The sequence below is a fragment of the Pipra filicauda genome, unplaced genomic scaffold, assembly GCF_003945595.2.
Source record: "Pipra filicauda isolate LSUMZ 115617 unplaced genomic scaffold, ASM394559v2 scaffold272_size1030459_pilon, whole genome shotgun sequence".
In the NCBI taxonomy this organism is placed as follows: domain Eukaryota; kingdom Metazoa; phylum Chordata; class Aves; order Passeriformes; family Pipridae; genus Pipra; species Pipra filicauda.
The window spans coordinates 856,524-862,779 of record NW_024104390.1 but is presented as its reverse complement, the minus strand read 5'-3'; the positions used below and the strand labels follow the sequence as shown (position 1 = coordinate 862,779).

Below are 6,256 nucleotides of genomic sequence, written 5' to 3'. Positions count from 1 at the left end.
CTAAACTCCCTCTTTGTCAGTTTGAAGCCACTGACTTTCTCCTACTTGAGAAGGATATTGTATTTTAATTGGTGTATTTTCTATTCCATCCAGGGGGTCAGATAGTTTTCACAGCCTGAGGGATGTTGGGCCCTGACTCTTCAGATACACCATTTTCCCTGGGAATTGTCTCCCCCATTAGGTGCCTTTACCTGGGGCAGAGCTCAGCATGTTCCAGCTGTGCTCTCGGGTACCCACAGGGAGTACACACATTTCCCTTGGGGTTTCTCACAGATACCCATCTCTGTACTTAATTGAAATGATTTATCAGTCTTGGTTTAAAGGCTGGTTGAAAGTAAAAGCCTTGGTTTAAAATCAAGAAGCCTCAGTTCACAAAGATGCCCCAGAAATCCAGTTTCCTGCTGGACAGCCCCGGGTAGGATTCCTCCTCCTGGATGAGTTGAGAAGCCCTTCACGACAGTGCCAGTGTCACTTTTCATGAAGAACAGGCTTTCAAGGGAGATTTTAAGCCCTCTCAGCTTATAAATATTTCATGGTCCTTTAACAGGTACTGTAACTCCGCAGCCACTTGTGCGCATCACGTTTGCCTCGGTGTGAATGGAAGCAGGAGCTGGCAGCTTGCAGGGAGCCAGGTCAGCAGTTTATCCTCGGTGCCTGCACCTCTTGGCCCCACTTCCATCCTCAGATGCCTGAGCTGAGCTTTCAGCATCTTTGCAATGAGGGAATTACGCTCCAATAAGAAGCACAGCAAACAAAAGCCCTTACAAAAGTAAGGAAAAGAGAGGTTTAGTTGAGAGCAGAAGGAGTAGTTAATCTGTGCTTTGTCATGAATATTCAGAACCACTTCCTCAGTTTGCATTATGGAGTGTTGATGGAGGAAAAATAGGAACTTTGGGGTGGGGGGGGTCATTTGTTGATTTATTTTAAATAGCCTTGCCAGGATCTCACAAATGCTCACAAATGCTCACAAATGCTGGGGGGGCTCAGCCTGGAGCAAAGGAGGCTCAGGGGGGACCTTCTGGCTCTGCAACCCCCTGACAGGAGGGGGGAGCCGGGGGGGGTCGGGCTCTGCTCCCAGGGAACAAGGGACAGGAGGAGAGGGAATGGCCTCCAGCTGTACCAGGGGAGGGGGGATTGGTTGGATATTTGGGAGAAATTCTTCACTGGCATAGTGGTTAAACACTGGAAGGAGCTGCCCAGGGTAGAGGTAGAATCACCATCCCTGGAAGTGTTCAAAGAAACCAAGTAGACTGAGCACCTGGGGATATGGTTCAGTGGGCCTGGGGGTATTTAATATTTGATGATCTTGGAGGTCTTTCCCAACCTCAATGATTCCATGATTCTATGACTGTGTTTGCTGCTGGAGTTCTGTGGTTCTCCACAGATGAGCTCTTCTGAAAGCAGTGAAATGTGCCTGCTGATCCCCTGCAATAACCAGGGGACATCCCCCACCCTCGGCTCCAGGGCAGGAAAAGAACTATTCTAGAAATATGCACTCAGGAAAAGCTGAAGAAGGACTTCAGTAGGAAAACCTGAAAGGAAAACTGAGCATAGGCTGTAAATCCCCACAGAGGGAAAAGATTTCTGAGAGCTGGGGCTTCCAGCCTGCCTAATGAAGGCAGTGCCAGATTCAGTCACCAAAGGTGGGAAGCAGAAAAAACCAGAACAGAAATAAGGTGCTGCCTGGGAGCTCGGAGGGAGATCAGTTAACGAAGTGAGAAATCATTCCTTGGTTGCCTGGAGCCCTTGAAGGAAGAGTCAGTCTTTGTGAAATGTGGTCATTCAACCAGACTGGATGAAATTCTGGTCACTGAACCAAATTCATCCTCCTTGATCACTGTGGTCCCTCAAGGTTTCTGCCACCAGGACATGTCCTGCAGGTTGTCTGTGGATGTCTTTGGGAGTCACTGGGCAGGGGGAGCTCATCTGTGCCTTGAACTTCTTCCTTTCCTGCTCTTTCCCCAGATGTGTCAGCCCTTGCATAGACCTTGATGACTCAAAATAACCTTTAATGAACATCCCAGAGTGCTGGTTTGGCAGCTGGATCATCCAGGTGAAGTAGTTGAGATGTGCCTGCATCAGACTGCTCTGGTTTGTCCCCAGCCTGACCTGGATTGAAGATTTATCACCTCTTTTCCTTTCATTTTCTTCCTTCCAAATCTGGTGACTGATACTGGTGGCAGAGCTCCAGAAATGTTTCCTGCTGTCCCAGCAGTGCTGATCTGCTTGCACTGGGAGAGCTCTCTGACTGGCAGAGCCCTTAGGTCTGGCCTGAACTGGAATTATGGCCACTGATGAACTCTGAAATTTCCCAATTAAACAGCAGGATGTTGGGATTTGTTGGATGAAGACGAGTAACTCTAGAAGGACATATTACCTGATGAACAAATGGACATGGAAGAGAAGGAGCATTCCTGTTGGAATTGGTTCCTTCCAGTACTTAAAGGGTACTCATAAAAAAGAAGAGTGACTTTTTACAGGGGCAAATAGTGATAGGACAAGGGGGAATGGTTTTAAACTAGCAGATGAGGGATTTAGATTAAATGTTAGGAAGAAATTCTCCCCTGTGAGGGTGGGGAGGCCCTGGCACAGGTTGCCCAGAGAAGCTGTGGCTGCCCCTGGATCCCTGGAAGTGTCCAAGGCCAGGTTGGACGGGGCTTGGAGCAACCTGGGCTGGTGGGAGGTGTCCCTGCCCATGGCAGGGGATGGAATGAGATGGGCTTTGAGGTCCCTCCCAACCCAAACCATTCCATGATTCTGTGTTTTGCAGCCTTTGGCATTTTTTTCTACAAGTTGTCCCTGTCCTTAGGTTCTGATCAGGGAACTGCACTGTTGCTCCATGTGATGTTGGTCTCTTGCCTTTGCCTGGGGAGCACAGGCTGATCCAGCAGCATGGATGAGTCCTGCACTGTGTTCAATGATTCAGCTGAGAGGGAGAGAGGCAAAAATGGAATAGGGCAGCTGGCTCAGCTGAGGCTGGAGACAACGAGGGTCACGTTTGTTTGCTGTGTTCTGGAAGGTGTTCTTTCTGAGTAACACCAGCTTGGTTTTTTAGAACTTGCAGGCTCAGCCTTCACCTGAACCTTTAAAACTGCCTTAGAGTATGGAGGATGAATAAAGATGACAGAAATGAAAATGTCAATTCAGTTGTGCAGCAGCTGCAGAGGCTTTGGGCAACCTGTGCCAGGGCCTCCCCACCCTCACAGGGAAGGATTTCTTCCCAATATCCCATCTAACTCTGCCCTCTTGCAGTGGGAAGCCATTCCCCATTGTCCTGTCCCTGCACCCCTTGTCCCCAGTCCCTCTCCAGCTCTCCTGGAGCCCCTTTAGGCACTGGAAGGGACTCTCAGCTCTCCCTGGAGCCTTCTCTTCTCCAGGGGAACCCCCCCAACTCTCCCAGCCTGGCTCCAGAGCTCCAGCCCTCTCCTATGAGTCAGTGGTTGATGAGGAGGTCACAGCCATGACTTCTTCCCCTTCATCTTGTTCTTGTTCTGCCCTTTGCCCTTGGAGAGTTCTACTTTTTTGGTGTTTGTTCTTTTAGGTTCAAATATTAACCAGGTAAAGCACGAGACAAAGAGGGAGAAGGGAGGGAGACCCTCTGAACACCCCACTGGTTCTGGGAACATTAATTCTGGGGCTGTGCCTCTGTGTGAGAGTTAAATGTGGGTTTGGGCTCAGATCTGATCCTCAGATAGTCTGAGAAATTTGGGACAGTGAAGGTTAGGGAAGATCATCTGTGCTCAGGAAGGCTCCCCAGGGAGAACGGAGTGTCCAGGAGGGAGCTTTGCTTGGCCACCATAAAGAAGGAGAAAGGGAGTCAGTCCTCTGTGGGGAACATGCAAGGACACAGATTACCTGGGGACAGTCTGGACATGGACTAAACCTGGCTTGGCAGAGCGAGAAGACACAAGAGAGGAAGAGTGATGCTCTGGCCCATTTTACATGGTGACCCCTCCAGGGCTGAGCTCCCCTCTGAGTATTTCTTACTGAGCTTTTTCTCTCTGTTAACCTGGAAAAAATTAGGAAGTTTAAAATCCCTCTTGTCTTTACAGAGTGGAATAAAACTTTCCCTTCACTACACTTAGATGTGACCCCCTGAACCCAAATCCCCCCTCTCTCTGTGGGTCCAGCAGTGCCACAGTTTCTCCTCAGAGGTCCATGCTTGAGGTTTGAACTCTGTTAGCCAGGCCCTGCTCCTGTTCCACATGGTTTGTTTTCCCAGCAGTATAATTCACAGCTTCAGACACATTAAGTACCAGCTGGGCAGCTCATCTTGTTAGTGGGATTATAGCTGTAATAACATAGAACCCATGGTTAGGAGTAATCTACTGTCTAAATTAATAACAGAAAATTAGCACCTGTCATGAACCTGATTTTTCCAGGCTAGTTCCTGAACTGAGGGGGTTGGCCCTGCATTTTGGCACTGGGGTGAGTTCCCCTTGGTGTGAAGGTGTGAAGAGGCCAGGGGAGCATCTCCTGGTGATGGGGATCTCCTGGTGAGGAGGACAAAGCTCAGTTCCCCAAGGCCCTGGTGTGGACAGCAGGGGATGCTCAGAGGATGCTCAGGGTCTGCACAGGGGAGCCCTGAGCGACCCTTCCAGCTTCCTGCAAGCAGGACTGGGAAAAGCACCTGTGGCATCTTGGGCAGCCACTAGGAAAGAATAAGGATGAAAGATATATGGCCTGGAGGAGGAGAAGGACAAAATGGGTTCCTTTAGGCCCAAATTCAGTTGGAAGCTGTGAGAAGAGGACAGAGCTGTTCTCCTGCAACATCTCCTGCTGCTTGGAGCCTGGGCTTGTGTTCCTGGGGCAGAAATGGATGGAGGCACCAGGACCAGCTCTGCCCTGCAGTGTGTGGGGCAGCTCTGGCCCCTGAACTCAGGAGTCCACATGACATTCTGGAGATATCCACTCCAGATGTCCCTTGGATGGTGCTCATGAAGATGAGGATGAGGATATGGAAGGACAGGGGAACTGAGATAAAAACCAGCCTGGATAAAACCTCTGCCTTGGTATTTGGACATCCTGCTTCAGCCTGGGAATAGCCAAGCCTTTCCTGGGGGTCAGGCACGAGTGCAAACCCCTCTCCTGCCAACAGTCTCCCTTCCAGGCTGTCCTGACTCCCTCAGGACATGGATCAGATGCTTCAGTGGGCAATTATCAGCTGCAGCTCACAGGATCCCACACCTTGAAAGAAAGCACCATCCAACACATCCTGGGCTTGATTAGGAACAAATCAATATTCCCTGGACTGGCTGGGGAGTTGTTTTTCCACTGCTCCACTGCTCAAACTGTCTGTACCTCTCTCATTCTGGTGCAGGACAGGTCAGCTCACTGCACAGGTACCTCCACCCACCTGGCAGGACTGGGATGGGTTTGGCCGCAGTGCCCCCATCTGCACAGCCCTGTCCATGCAGGAGGGATGGAGCTGCTTGTCAGAACCCTGCAGGAGCAGTGGGAATCGATCCACCTCACCTAAATCCCATTTCTTATTTAATATTTATTTAAGTTGAGCAGTACCTAAAGGGAATATAGGAATTGCTAACTCATAGCCATGAAAAATCTCTTTAGGAGAGTGAAACACCAGCTGAGAACTGACATAATATTTATATCTCCCTTTCCCCATAGCCAGGGCACTTTGCTGACACGAATGTTGAATCTCATGAGTGGCAAATGGCTTTTCCTGTCCTTGGGAAAGGGTCTGGTGCAACACAGCAGGAGGCAAGTCCATCTCACACGACACCAGCCCAGTGTTGGTCCTGCTGCCACACAGGGACCTTGTACAGAACTGCTGATGCACAGGTTCCCAAAACATATTCATTGTGATTTTAGAGCAGGAATTCTACAAGACATGTAATTGTGCCTCCTCAACCCGGGAGGAAAGACTGAGGAAGCTGTTCCAGAGATTTTCAGAAACAAGTTGCCTGATACCTGTGGCAGTGGAATAAAGCTGTGTCTGCTCTCACTGTTGGCATTATCATAAATAATGCTCTAAGACTGACTGGGCTGGAGGGAGACTCCTGGACCTCCAGAGGGAATCAGGATCAGCTGCAAAGGACAAAGTGATCTTTCCTTGACATGTACAAGATTGTTACTGGGTCTGCAAAGAGATGCTTGAGAGCTGCTTCTTCTTCCCATGAAAATTTCTGACAGAAACAAGACAAGCTACTAAATTTAGATTTATTAAATATTTTTCCAATGAGACTGTCTTAAAAAAATTTAAATCCCTAAAAATGCCAAATTGAACATCGTGGGA

At 49.2% G+C, this 6,256-nt stretch overlaps 1 long non-coding RNA gene across 1 annotated transcript; it reads left to right on the top strand.

Annotated features, from left to right (window-relative positions):
- The first annotated feature begins 554 nt into the window (after positions 1-554).
- LOC120323497 lies at positions 555-2,320 on the top strand. Its single transcript, XR_005563983.1, has 3 exons — positions 555-632; positions 1,966-2,053; positions 2,184-2,320. It is a non-coding gene; the product is annotated as an uncharacterized LOC120323497 (long non-coding RNA).
- Positions 2,321-6,256: the final 3,936 nt, after the last annotated feature.